The sequence below is a fragment of the Aotus nancymaae genome, unplaced genomic scaffold, assembly GCF_030222135.1.
Source record: "Aotus nancymaae isolate 86718 unplaced genomic scaffold, 86718_ANA_hifiasm-v0.15.2.pri h1tg000138l, whole genome shotgun sequence".
In the NCBI taxonomy this organism is placed as follows: domain Eukaryota; kingdom Metazoa; phylum Chordata; class Mammalia; order Primates; family Aotidae; genus Aotus; species Aotus nancymaae.
The window spans coordinates 3,753,258-3,767,787 of NW_026988553.1; positions in this window are offsets into that span (position 1 = coordinate 3,753,258).

Here is a 14,530-nt window from a genome sequence, read left to right on the forward strand (position 1 = left end):
AGAAGTCGCGCAGACTCCTCTCAGGCACGGGGTTTTATAGGGAGTGGAGGCATCCGATTGGCTGTGGCCAAGGTGGGTGGGACAATATGGAGGGGAGTGGGACCCGGATGGAAGGAGGCGTGTCTGAGCTCCCGGCGAGGGGAGGGGGCATGTCCGAACGCCCCACGACGCAGCCAACCTTACATTCCGACCTTTTGATGATAGATAGAGGGCGCCGCTCTTTCTGACTACTTCCTGCTGAATAGGGGCGAAGTAAGGGGGACAGGTCAGTCAGCTGGCACCTCGACTGAAGAGTCGTACACGTCCAACTTCTCGCATACTAGCTGGTAGCGCTGTATTGGGTTCTAGTGGTGGGGCCTTGTTTCCAGGATTCCTGCAAGTAGAACTGCCAGGCATAGTAGGGGCTGGCTTTAAGGGGAGATATTAGAAGAAATGTTATGAGGAGAATTTGAAGGATCAGGAGTTGATGGGCAGGGGCAGCGGGTGAGGCGAAGGCGAGTGGGGCCCAGGGATTTGGATTTCCACTGGCCCTTTTGCGGTGCTGGTTTAAGGCGGGACACGTGATACCATGGGGTGTGACCCAGGAGCTTGGCAGCCGTGGGGGTGGTCAGGATAACGATGTGGGGTCCTGACCACCTGGGCTGCAGAGATCCTGGCTGGAGCTCCCGGAGGAGAACACTGTCACCTGGCTGAAGGGGTGCTGCCGGGTGCGTGTCTCCAGGCCCTGGAACAATGGGGAGAGCACGATCTGCATGCTCCCTGAGTAAGTGGCGGAGGAGAGACAGATAGGGAAGGTAGGTGGCTAGGGGAGGTGGTTGCACCGGGAAATTATGAGAGACCAGGAAGGGTCGGCCATACAGCAACTCAAAGGGACTAAGGCCCGTTGGTTCCCGTGGGGTGGCTCGGATCCGGGCTAGAGCAAGAGGTAGGAGAGTAGGCCAAGAAAGTTTTACCTCAATGGTCAGTTTAGCCAAATGGTCTTTGAGAATGCCGTGGGCTGCTGTAAAAATCCGGTCACGCTCGTCTGGGGTGAGGGTGGAGGACAGGATGACAAACGTGTCATGCCAGGTTAAATCATATGCCTGAGTAAGGTAACGGAATTCCTTGGTGTAAGCAGCAGGGTTGGTGGAAAAGGAACCTAGGCGTTTCTCAATGGCCGATAGGTCAGAGAGGGAGAAGGGAACATGCACTCGGACAATGCCCTCTGCTCCGGCCACCTCACGGAGGGGGCAAAGGAGGGAGGCCTTGTCGTTGGGGGCACCGTGTGAGCGGGTGTGAGCACTAACAGGTGAGGCCAGGTTGTAATCAGGAGGTGGAGGAGCTGAAGGGGTTTGAGGTTTATCATAAGGTGGAGGATCATTGGGTCGGGCCAGTGGAAAGGAGAGCTCCTCAGGCGCATTAGGGTCAGAAAAAGAAGAGGAAGGTGGAGGGGCTAAGGGCAGAGAGGAGGTTTCTTTGGCTAGAAGTACCTTGGTGCCGTGGTGCAAGAGGAACAGAGGTTGGGTTGGGAACGAAGATACCAGAAAGCCTGCACGTTTATAATAATCATAATTAGGCAAAAACCAAGAAAAGACATGGCCAGGGCTATGTGCCACATGGCTACAATGAACACAGTACTACATGCAAGACTGACAAACAAAGGGTGGGTGCCCCCCAGATGGGAGGCCAGGCTGATGCTTTCCTGGTCACGTCCCTGTGGAACCGCGGGTTGAGGCCCACACAAGCCCCGCAGCTGTTACGCTGTGGGACTACACATAAACTCACTCACTCACTTGCATCGGAATTAGGCAGAAAGAAAGAAGGATAGGATTAAAAGTGTCTTAAGGGTGAGGCACAGGATAGAATTAAAAGTGTAAAGCGGCCACCATCTTAAGGGCGTGGCACAGGATAAGACTAAAAGTATAAGGCGGTCACCACCTTAAGGGCGAGGCACAGGATAGGACTAAAAGTGTAAAGCGGCCACCACCTAAGGGCATGGTACAGTCACCATTTTGAAAGGGAGAAAGAGAGAAAGCTAAGAGAGACAGAAAAAGAAAAAAAAAGACCGAAAATACAGTTCTTTAGAAAACGGGAGCCTTTTATGCCAAATGGGCTAATTTACAACAACAAATTTGGTATGAGCCGGGGGTTTGGCTCTGCTGTGAGGCAGGGCTGCTTAAACAGGGCTTCTGAGTACCCACACCTCGGTTGCTGGTGAGGGTTCAGGAAAGTGGGGACGTCTCCCTCAAATTCCTGACCCTAAATACCCCTCACGGGGAGAGAACAAGAGTGTAGGGACGTCTCCTCTTACACTCAGGTCCTAAACTGGAGTCACGGACCCGTGGGGAAGGAAGCCGGAGTCCTCACGGACTCGCGGCGGGAGGCCTCCTGGGGTCACGGACCCGTGGGGAAGGAAGGGAGGGAAGCCGGAGCCACGGACTCGCGGCGGGAGGCCTGCCGGGGTCACGGACCCGTGGGGAGGGAAGCTGGGGGTCACGGAACCCGCAGCAGGGAAGCCGGGGGTCACGGACCCCGCGGCGGTGGGAATCCCTGACGCTGCGCAGCGGTTTCCTGACAGGGACTCCCTGAAAGCAGCAGGTGAGGTAGTGGGTACCAGAAGTCTTACCTTGTGGTGAAACAAACAGCAGCTTCCCGGTCCGGCTCTGCGTGGAGGAGTCAGTTTCCCCGGGGAGGGGTCTTACAACTCCCTCCTGGCTGGCTCGCCATCTGTAAGGTCTGTTTTCACCGAAGATGAAACGGAGAAACTGAGGCCAGCACGCAAATAATCCAATGCAAGGGAATTTATTCAGGCTCCCGGACGAGGTTCTGCGGTCCGGACAGGAAGGGCCGGAGAAGTCGCGCGGACTCCTCTCAGGCACGGGGTTTTATAGGGAGTGGAGGCGTCCGATTGGCTGTGGCCAAGGTGGGTGGGACAAAATGGAGGGGAGTGGGACCCGGATGGAAGGAGGCGTATCTGAGCTCCCGGTGAGGGGAGGGGGCGTGTCCGAACTCTCCACGACGCAGTCAACCTTACATTAGGGTCCAGCAGAGAGCCTCTAGCCCCGCCCCACTCCTTCGGGCCGTGCGGGGTGGGTGCCTCTGGCGTCCGGGACTTTGCCCGGTGTTAGGGCGTCAGCGCCCCGACTCGGGCCCAGCAGAGCCTCTAGGCCCCACCCCACTCCTTCCGGCCGTGCGGGGTGGGTTCCTCTGGCATCTGGGACTTCGCCCGCCCGATGCTAGGGCGTCAGTCCCCCACACAGAAGGACTGGGCCGGGGCACTCGACAATCGCCTTTATTGAACACATTTGAAGCATGAGCGCACGGATGACAAAAGACAGGCCCATAAAACTCCACTGCGTGTAAAACGTGGATTGCCTGCCTGCCATTTCAGTGCTCCTCCCGAGTGCCCCCAATACGCTTCTATTTATGGTGTTTTATCCAGGTTTGCTAGAACTAAGATTCCACTACCTTTCTACCACTTTCTTGAGTTTATGGCCGTCATATACCGCTCACTACTTTACTCCCATTGATTCGGCTGAGTATCTTAAACCCAGGGTCCAGACATAGTGCTACATACAGTGAACACTAGAAGGGAATAAGCCATTAGGAGTGAATGCATGAAAAATTAAGAATACATATTACAAAGAACAACCAAAAACTATACTGAAATACTATGTGCAATGGAAATCCAAGGCACAGAAAAAAAAAACTGAGAGAACAACAACAAAAAGTCAAATGCATCGTAAGGTTCGTTCTTGCGTTCTTGCCGAGTTTAAAAAGAAGAAACTGAGGCCAACACAAGAAGATCCAATATGAAGGAACTTATTCAGGCTCCCGGGCAGGGCTCTGCAGCCCAACAGGAGGGGCCGGAGAAGTCACACAGACGCCTCTCAGACGTGGGGTTTTATAGGGAGTGGGAGCCCTCGATTGGTTGTGGGAGAGCAGGACTGCTATTGGGTAAGGTTACAAGCCTTTGTTTGCATACAGGACTTGGCTGCTATTGGTTAGAATTACTTGGCTGCTATTGGCTAGAAAGACTCGGCTGCTATTGGCTAGAATCACAAGACCCCGCTTGCATACTGGGTTCTTTAAGGGAAAGCCAGGCTGCGCGAGAAGGGGCAAAGGGAACAACCAGAGCATGTCCGAGGTTTCGGAAAAAAGGGGGGGTGGGGATGTGCGTCCGAGCTCCTGGCGAGGCAGTCGGCCTTACAACTATTGGGTAAGGTTACAAGCCTTTGTTTGCATACAGGACTTGGCTGCTATTGGTTAGAATTACTCGGCTGCTATTGGCTAGAAAGACTCGGCTGCTATTGGCTAAAATCACAAGACCGTGCTTGCATACTGGGTTCATTAAGGGAAAGCCAGGCTGCGCGAGAAGGGGAAAAGGGAACAACCCGAGCATATCTGAGCCTTTGGAAAAAAGCGGGGGGGATGTGCGTCCGAGCTCCCGGGGAGGCAATCGGCCTTACAACTATTGGGTAAGGTTACAAGCCTTTGTTTGCATACAGGACTCGGCTGCTATTGGCTAGAAAGATTCAGCTGCTATTGGCTAGAATCGCAGGACCCCGCTTGCATACTGGGTTCTTTAAGGAAAGGCCAGGCTGTGCGAGAAGGGGAGAAGGGAACGTGCCCGAGCATGTCCGAGCTTTCAGAAAAAAGTGTGGAGGGGGGCTGTGCATCTGAGCTCCCGGAGAGGCAACCGGCAAGAACAAACCTTACGCTCATTATTTTTGACTGAATTTGGATAGTACCTCCTCTATGAAGCCTGTCTCAGCCTCATGAGTAGCTGGGATTACAGGCACACGCCACCATGCCCAGCTAATTTTTTGGCATACTGGGTTCTTTTGACTTTTTGTTGTTGTTCTCTCAGTTTTTTTTTTCTGTGCCTTGGATTTCCATTGCACATAGCATTTCAGTATAGTTTTTGGTTGTTCTTTGTAATATGTATTGTTCTTAATTTTTCATGCATTCACTCCTAATGGCTTATTCCCTTCTAGTGTTCACTGTATGTAGCACTATGTCTGGACCCTGGGTTTAAGATACTCGGCCAAATCAATGGGAGTAAAGTAGTGAGCGGTATATGACGGCCGTAAACTCAAGAAAGTGGTAGAAAGGTAGTGGAATCTTAGTTCTAGCAAACCTCAATGAAACACCATAAATAGAAGCGTATTGGGGGCACTCGGGAGGAGCACTGAAATGGCAGGCAGGCGATCCGGGTTTTACACGCAGTGGAGCTTTATGGGCCTGTCTTTTGTTCGATTGGTTGTGGGAGAGCAGGACATCCTCCGCCTCCTGGGTTGGCCTCAGTTTCTTCCTTCTCTGTCTTTCCCAGATAAGTTTGTTTTATTTTTTTCCCTGGGTACAGTGTGCCCAATGGATCTTGTACAGGCCTCAAAAGTACCACTTATTCTGGATTATAATTTCTCTTTCTATGTGTCTGTCTTCTAATGAATAAGTAGCTTCTTGAGAGCAGAAAAGTTGTATTTGTCGTACTTGTTCTCCACGCACAGAGACTACCATGTCTGTATATTTAATAAATATTTGTTGAAAAATTTCTAAAACCGGTGCATAAACAAAAGGACATCCAGAGTGTGAATGTAACATAAAGAGGAAAAACTAAATAAAATGAGAATCTAGATTTACTCTGGCCGATATTCATTCATGCAATCAACATTGATGAGTGCCTACTGTATGCCAGGCACTGTACTAAGCTCTGGGTGTAAAATGATGCACAAAGCCCAGATATAGTCCATGCCCTTATGCCCTTATGTTTCCAGAACAAATGGGAGTTGGCCATGCAGGTGGGAAAACGGAAAATAAAAATTTAGGCAGAACAGCATGATCCAATGTCCTGTAACAGGAAGATCATAACTGTAGCAATTAGAGTTAATGAACTCAGTTAAGCTAAGCTGACATCAACACAAAGTATCTAGAAATGTAACGGAGGCACAGATAGGTTAAGCGCTTTCACCAGAATCACATGGCAGTTAAATTTCAGAGCTGAGAGTCAAGCCTAGGAAATCTGGCTCCAGACCCTAGGGAGTCTGGATATTTTAGTTTCAATGAAATATAAATTTTACTTGTAATAAAATAAAAGGCAGATATTTTACTGTTTCCCGTGTGTGTGTATCAGGTCACACGGTGTATGGTACAGACTGGAACTTCTTAATATTTTTGGAATGAAGGAATAGCTGAATAAAAACAATAGGTTTACAAATGTGCCAGAAAATAAAATAGAAAACAGTAGTATCTGGGTCCTTTTATGTTCCAGCGACACGAGCTGTTCCTAGAACATACCAAACTTGTTCCTGTTCTGTTTCCAAAATATAATCTGCTCATGTATTTGTCCCTGACTGTACAACTAACATTCAGGATAGGAGTTTGGCAATTTTTTCTTCTGCGGAGGGTCAGCCAGTAAGTATTTTAGGCTTTTTGAGTCACAAACAGCCTCTGTCTCCAAGTATTAAATTCTGCCTACACAGAGTGAAAGAAGTCACAGACAAACTTTTATTGGAACATACAAAAACAGGCAAGAGGCAGGATTTGCCCTGTGGGCAATAATTTTTAGAGCCTTTCTCCAGGCCAAATTATTACCATCTCTTGCATGTACTACTGTATTAAATGATGTCTGAGAGCCATCATCTTTGACTGACATTTACACCTTGGTTTTTTTTTTTTTTCTTTTACACCTTGGTTTTATCAGCATCTTAATAAAGCTTTAGTGCTCTCTAATCATATTTGTAACCTTGAGTTCTTGAAATGTGGTTAAAACTGTGTGTTAATTGTGATTTTTAACTTTGATTTGTCAAAGATGGTCTTTAAAAGAACTAACCACTAGTGATCTTTGAAGGAGTTTAAAGAAATAAAGAAGGAAAATGTATAATAAAAGTGTGACTTTTAGCCAGAAAATAAATGTTCTGGACACAGTGCCATGTTGAATTTGGCTGAAGCTTTGGTCTATGACAAGAATTCTGCTGTGTACTCTATAGAGAAACAAATAAATGCTAAAACTTTCCAGAAATCAGCTAGACCATGTAAAATTTTCCTCACCTACTCATGGACAAAAATTTGGTAAAGCTGAAGGGTATATTCATTTTTGTCTGGGGATGTGAACATTTCTGACTCTGGGGATATGAATATTTCTGACTCTCAACAGAAATGTGATCCAGCATAAACTTAGTAACTCATACAATTAATTTTGTGGTGAAGAAGTATTAGTTAGGACTCATTTGTTAAAAGTAACCAAGCCTACCTGACACGAACAAGCAAAAAAGAGAAATGTATGGGAAGATAATAAGGTGTTTCACAGAACTCAAGAAGGATTGGAACAACCAAAACTTTTTAGAAGGCAAGATACAGTTAGGTCTCAATAATGGTCAACACCAAGGATTCGAATGACATTGAGTCTATCATTCTTTTATCCCTGTTCTTCCCTGCACATTTATCTGGTCTGTCTCTCTCTCTCTTTCTCTCTCTCTCTGTCTCTCTCTCTCTCACTCTCTCCTTTGCTTTCCTCCCCACTCCCCTCCAGCTTTAATTGTTTCCTAAGTCCATGTAACAGTAGATATGGTTACTGACACCTTCCTAGGTTTTCATATGACAGCTTCAGCCACTGAAGAGAGACACTAAGCCACATCAGGTCCTCTGAAAAGCAGATGCCGAGATGGAGTCACAAATCTAGAGAGCTACCGTGGGTAATGGCTGGCAAGATAAAGAGGAGATTACAGTACAGTTCTATGGAACTCTCAACCACCCCAGCTACGAGCTCCAGAGCAGAGACGGCTGATTAGAGGAATCCTATGTTAGGCAGAAACAGCCCTAGTACCCCTCTTGTGCTCAGAGATTGACTGGAGATGCCTGGGAAGGGAATGGCCTTGGATCAAATGATGCAAAAATATCTCAAATGTGCTCCAGCTGGAGACTGTTAGCTGACTCCACTCGTCATGGTTAGGTTTTCTCTTGAAAGATCTGAGAGACACTTCCTGGTTGCCATAGGCCTTTATGGTCCCATCTCCATAAATCCCTATGAGGGATTCACTTGCCACGTTTGAGTCTGGTGGTCATCCAAGAGCAATCAACTGTAAGTGATGTCACCTATCACAAAGGATAATTTTTTCCAGTTTGCCTGGGCTGAGGAATTCTCCGGGATGTGCTAAAACCACAACAGTCCTGGGAAAACTACGATAGTTAGTTATTTTAGTAGTACCCATGTTAATAGGGGTAGAAAAGTTAAAACCATCCAATGATATCCTACTATATAAACAATTGTACTTTACTGCATTTTATGGAGGAAATTCTATATGTAGTGGTTTTATGGGATTAGGAGAACTTATAATGGTCTCAGGAAAATTCCCTTGAAGATGACAAAGGTTTCATACGTTATTTCTTCCATGCTGACTCTCTTGTGAATCTGTACACTCTTCCTCCATCTAGAATGCTCCTGTCACTGGAACCTCCCTCCCCTCACCCTGGTCATCACTGTTAGAAATGTTTCTTACCCGTCGCTCCGGTTTACACATGGAATTATTTCTCTAAAATAAGATTAAATCACATGAAGAATGCCAAGCACCTATCTTAGGACATGGCATAAAATAGGGGCTTGTATCAGTCAGGTTCTTAGTTACATGCAACAGAAACTGAATCTGACTGATTTAAGCAGAAAAAAAAAGTTATGTTGGGAATAACACTAGACTAGCACTCCTGCCGTTGGGAAAATCATGAAACTACATATAATACGCAAGGAAACCGTTTAAAGATACGGAGCAATAGTCAGCACATGATTACGATCCCCAGGAAAAGAGAAACTCACAAATTAAGCCCCAAGACTGCCTCAGCTCTTTTCCTGGTGACAGTTTTCTGATTCCAGCATCAAGAGCTAGATTCCAAGCCGAGCTTTCAGTCTCATTGAATGGAGGAGGCAAAGATCAGAGTTCAGGGTGGTTGAAGCAGCTGAAATCTATGCGCAAGGCATTAGAGAAGACAATCTGTGCAGCTGTTGGGATGGGCAAACCTAAGTCTTGGGGTTTCCATCAAAACTTCAAAAAGAGGAGGAGTTATAGAACATAGAGCTTCTTGGTTTCAAGACTTACTATAAAACTACAATTATCAGAACAGTGTGGTATTAGAGTAAGAAGTAAGAAGTCAATGAAGTAGCTCAGAATCCAGTAATAGACCTACATGTATTTCATCGGTTTTCACTTTCTATGTTGAAATAATTACCAAGTCACAGGAAGTTTCAAAAAAATACAGGCACAACTCATGTATCCTTTTATATGGTCAGTGAAGCTTCTATGAGCATTCCTGTACATATGCATTTTGTGGGAATACAAGTTTTGATTTTTCTGGCCCTAAATGCCCAGAAGTACAATTCCTGGGTTAGATGCTAGTTGCACATTGAATCCTTTAAGAAACTACAAGACGATCTTCCAGAGTGGCTGTACCATTTTATATTCCCACCATCAATGTATGAGAGATCCAGGTCTGTGGTGATATCTCATAGTGATTTTAATTTGCCTTTCTCTGATAATGAGTGATATTGAACATATTTTCATGTGCATATTTTCTATCTGTATATGATCTTTGCTGAAAGGTTTCTTCATGTCTTTTGACCATTTTCTATTTGGATTATTCAGTATTATTTATGGTTGCATTTTGAGAATATTTATATATTTAAGATGCTAATTCTTTGTTAGATATGTGGTTTACAAGTATTTTCTCCCACTCTGTTGTTTGTCTTTTCATCCTCTTAAGACAATATTCTGCAGAGTAAAGGTTTCGGATTTTGATGACTCCAAACTACCAATAATTTTATGGATTGTGCTTTAGGTGTCAAGTCTTGGAACCCTTTGCTGAGACCTATATTCCAAAGATTTTATCATGTCTTTAAAAAAATTTTATAGTGTTGTGGTTTACATATATATATATATATATATATATATTTTTTTTTTTTTTTTTTTTTGAGACAGAGTTTCGCTCGTTACCCAGGCTAGAGTGCAATGGACTGATCTCGGCTCACCACAACCTCCGCCTCCTGGGTTCAGGCAATTCTCCTGCCTCAGCCTCCTGAGTAGCTGGGATTACAGGCACGCGCCACCATGCCCAGCTAATTCTTTGTATTAGTAGAGACGGGGTTTCATCATGTTGACCAGGATGGTCTCGATCTCTTGACCTCGTGATCCACCCACCTCCGCCTCCCAAAGTGCTGGGATTACAGGCGTGAGCCACCACGCCTGGCTATATTTTTTTTTTTTGTACTTTAGGTTGTGGGGTATGCATGCAGATCATGCAGGATTGTTGCATAGGTACATACATGGCAAGGCGGTTTGCTACCTTCATTCCTCCATCACCTATATTTGGTATTGCTCCCCTCCTTTTCCCTCCCCACCCTCCCCACTCCCTGCTGTCCCCCCCAGCCCCACCCAACTGACCTCAGTATGTGATGCTCCCCTCCCTGTGTCCATGTGTTCTCATTGTTCAACACCTGACGATGAGTGAGAACATGTGGTGTTTGGTTTTCTGTTCTTGTGTCAGTTTGCTGAGAATGATGGTTTCCAATTCATCCATGTCCATATGAAGGACGCGAACTCATTGTTTTTGATGGCTGCATAGTATTCCATGGCGTATATGTACCACATTTTCTTTATTCAGTCTATTGTTGGTGGACATTTGGGTTGGTTCGTGGTCTTTGCTATTGTAAACACTGCTGCAATGTACATATGTGTGCATGTGTCTTTATAATAGAATGATTTATAATCCTTTGGGTATATACCCAGTAATGGGATTGCTGGGTCAAATGGAATTTCCATTTCTAGGTCCTTGAGGAATGGCCACACTGTTTTCCACAGTGGTTGAACTAATTTACACTCCCACCAACAGTGTAAGAGTGTTCCTATTTCTCCACATCCTCTCCAGCATCTGTTGTCTCCAGATTTTGTAATGATCGCCATTCTAACTGGCGTGAGATGGTATCTCAATGTGGTTTTGATTTGCATTTCTCTAAGGACCAGTGATGGTGAGCATTTTTTCATATGTTTGTTGGCCTCATGTATGTCTTCTTTTGAAAAGTGTCTGTTCATGTCCTTCGCCCACTTTTGAATGCATTTGTTTGTTTTTTTTCTTGTAAATCTGTTTTAGTTCTTTGTAGATTCTGGATATTAGCCCTTTGTCAGATGGGTAGATTGCAAAATTTTTTCCCATTCTGTTGGTTGCCAGTTCACTCTAACGACTGTTTCTTTTGCTGTACAGAAGCTCTGGTGTTTAATCAGATCCCATTTGTTATTTTGGCTTTTGTTGCCATTGCTTATGGTGTTTTAGTCATGAATTCCTTGCCTATGCCTATGTCCTGAATGGTTTTGCCTAGGTTTTCTTCTATGGTTTTTATGGTGTTAGGTCTTATGTTTAGATCTTTAATCCATCTGGAGTTTAGCGTAAGGTGTCAAAAAGGGGTCCAGTTTCTGTTTTCTGCACATGGCTAGCCTGTTTTCCCAAAACCATTTATTAAACAGGGAATCCTTACTTCATTGCTTGTTTTTCTCAGGTTTGTCAAAGATCAGATGATTGTAGATGTGTGGTGTTGCTTCTGAGGCCTCTGTTCTGTTCCATTGGTCTATGTCTCTGTTTTGTTACCAGTACCACGCTGTTTTTATTACTGTGGCCTTGTAGTATAGTTTGATGTCTGGTAGTGTGATGCCTCCCGCTTTGTTCTTTTTGCTTAGGATTGACTTGGCTATGCGGGCTCTCTTTTGGTTATGAAGTTTAACATGTTTTTTTCCAGTTCTGTGAGGAAGGTCATTGGTAGCTTCATGGGGAGAGCGTTGAATCTGTAAATTACTTTGGGCAGTATGGCCATTTTCACGATATTAGTTCTTCCTAACCATGATTATTAGAGAAATGCAAATCAAAACCACATTGAGATGCCATCTCACGCCCGTGACAAGTGACGATTGCAGCTTCAGGAAGATGAATAGAAACAGCCTCTCCTTTGTTTAAGGCTTATCTCCCACCTCTCTTTTCCTCATCTGCCCCCACTTTTCAGCCCTAATGACTGTCCATCCATTGCCACTGGGAAACATGACCCAACCGACTTTTCCTTTAGCAGGCCACGCACTCAGCAACAAATATTTATTAAGTGTTGTGGATTGAATAAGGAACACAGACAGCATCACCTGCCTTCATGGACCCTCCTTGGGACTGAAAATAAAGCATGTACTCAGCTTAGGAGATTTCAACACAGACTAACCCAGTGGGTTTTCAAGCGAAAGGAAGGCGTCAATGGGAAAACATAAATAAAGGAGAAAAACTTCAAAACCATTCAAATTCCAGGAAATCTATAAGGATTGACATTTTGGACGGAATCATGGTATGTACTTTAAAGCAGGTGTCCCCAACCCCTGGAGTGGTAGGGGTAGGTGGCCTGTCAGGAACCAGGCCATACAGCAAGAGGTGAGTGGCCCCCCAAGGGAGCATTACCACCTGGACTCCACCTCCTGTCAGATCAGCTGTGGCATCCAGACAGAAGTTTTCTGGATTGAGTAAGGAACACAGACAGCATTACCTGCCTTCACGGAGCCTCCTTGGGACTGAAAATAAAGCACCTCTGGACGTTTTCTCTTACAGCCAACGACAAAGCTTTCTGTAAATGACCCTGAGTCCACTATTTAATTCAATAGGAAAACATCTTTCTTCTGGGCATGCAGACAGAAGCCCTTGGATGACAGCAAGCTTCATATTTAAAATAAAGGACATGTGATTTCAAGTCCTATTTCAATGGACAAGTGGCAGGAGCTTGGCCATCAACATTCTTAGGGTGCTTCGGCTACCTCATCTATAAAATCCAGATGGTAAATGGTGAAGCAAACGGTGACTCAGGAAACTGAGATTCTGAATCTCATTCTAACTGCTTGTGTGACCTTAGCAATCTGTGTCCCCACTAGAGTGTCGATTTTCACGTTAACATGAGGGGATCTGATTCGGTAATTGCTAGCTTCCTTTCTACCTCTGACACTCCATCCCTGACCCTCTCTCAGATGTGTTAGGAAGACGAAAGCATGACATTAAAAAAAGTGTGTGGGTCTGCATGCTCCTGTGTGTATGTGTGTGTTGAAGCTGCTCCAAACGGTTGTGATTACATATGTATCTAAGTGTATGTGTGTGTGTGTGCGCGTGCCTGTATATGCGTGTGTGTGATTTCTAAACAAATCCAGATCTCTTTTCCCATTTGGAATTTCTAGTCAAGGCATTTTGCTAGGTAAATTCTCTTTCGTGGCTCACACCTTTTCCTTACTCTTCATATTGGCTGGAGCTTATCAAGATCATGAAAACCCTTAAAGCTAAACTGTAGCTTCATCTACAGAAGAAAATACACTTGCTGATATATTTATTCACCCACTTATTCAACAGATTTTTGATGCACATTAGCTATGTGTCAAGCGCTGTTCTAACTAGATTCAGGTCAAACAGATCAGGGTTCAGATGTTAGCTACCTCACTTTAGGCAATTCAGTTCACCTCCTGGCATATAGCAAGCACTCCACGAATAATAGTTATGAATGTTAAGAAATTGTTCTTGCTGTAATGTAACCCACAGGAGAGGCAAGAGATGATTTCGATTTGAAGTCCGTTGGGATTATTCAACCTTCTCACTTCTTAGGATGATGATACCCAGGACAAAAAAAGTTAAATTGATGATCATTCATTCATTTAGGAATGCCTACTATGGGTCACTCACTAAAGGCTAGTAATTCAACAGCTAGATTTCCCGTGCTGCTAGAATGGACATTCCAGTGGGCGGGGAACATGGTCACTCTGTGCCAGGTGCCGTTGTAAGAATTTTACATGTTTTAAGTTATTTAATTCTCACAACAAACCTATGAGGTCTATTCATAAATGGTACTGATTTTTACAATGAGAAACCAAGGTCCAGATTTTAACTCACGGTTAGTATTTCCAGAGCTTGGACTTTTAACCACGATAGCACAGTATCCAACCACCTGCAAATCCCTTCGGGAATTTTTTGTTCTAACTTTTAAAAATTATTTGGTAAATGCTATCGTCTGAATATGTGTGTCTTTCCAAAATTCCTATCTTAAAACCTATCCACCAATATGATAATATTAGGAGGTGGGGCCTTTGGGAGGTGATTAAATAATGTATGTTTTTGTTTTTGTTTTTATCTTACAGACGGGGTTTCACCATGTTGGTCAGGCTGGTCTTGAACTCCCGACCTCGGGTGATCCACCCGCCTTGGCCTCCAAACTGCTTGGATGACAGGTGTGAGCCACCACGCCTGGCCAGTGCTTGGTGTTTTTCTTTTTGTTTTTATCTTAAAGACGGGCTTTCACCATGTTGGTCAGGCTGGTCTTGAACTACCGACCTCAGGTGATCCGCCCTTCATCCACACAGTCCCTACAAAGATTCAGACCACATCTCTGACAGGATTAGTTCTCTTACAAAAGAGGCCCTGACGAGCCGCCTTGCCAGTTCCATCACGGGAGGACACAGCCGACACTGCTGACACCTTAATCTTGGACTTTCCAGGCTTTACAACTGTAAGA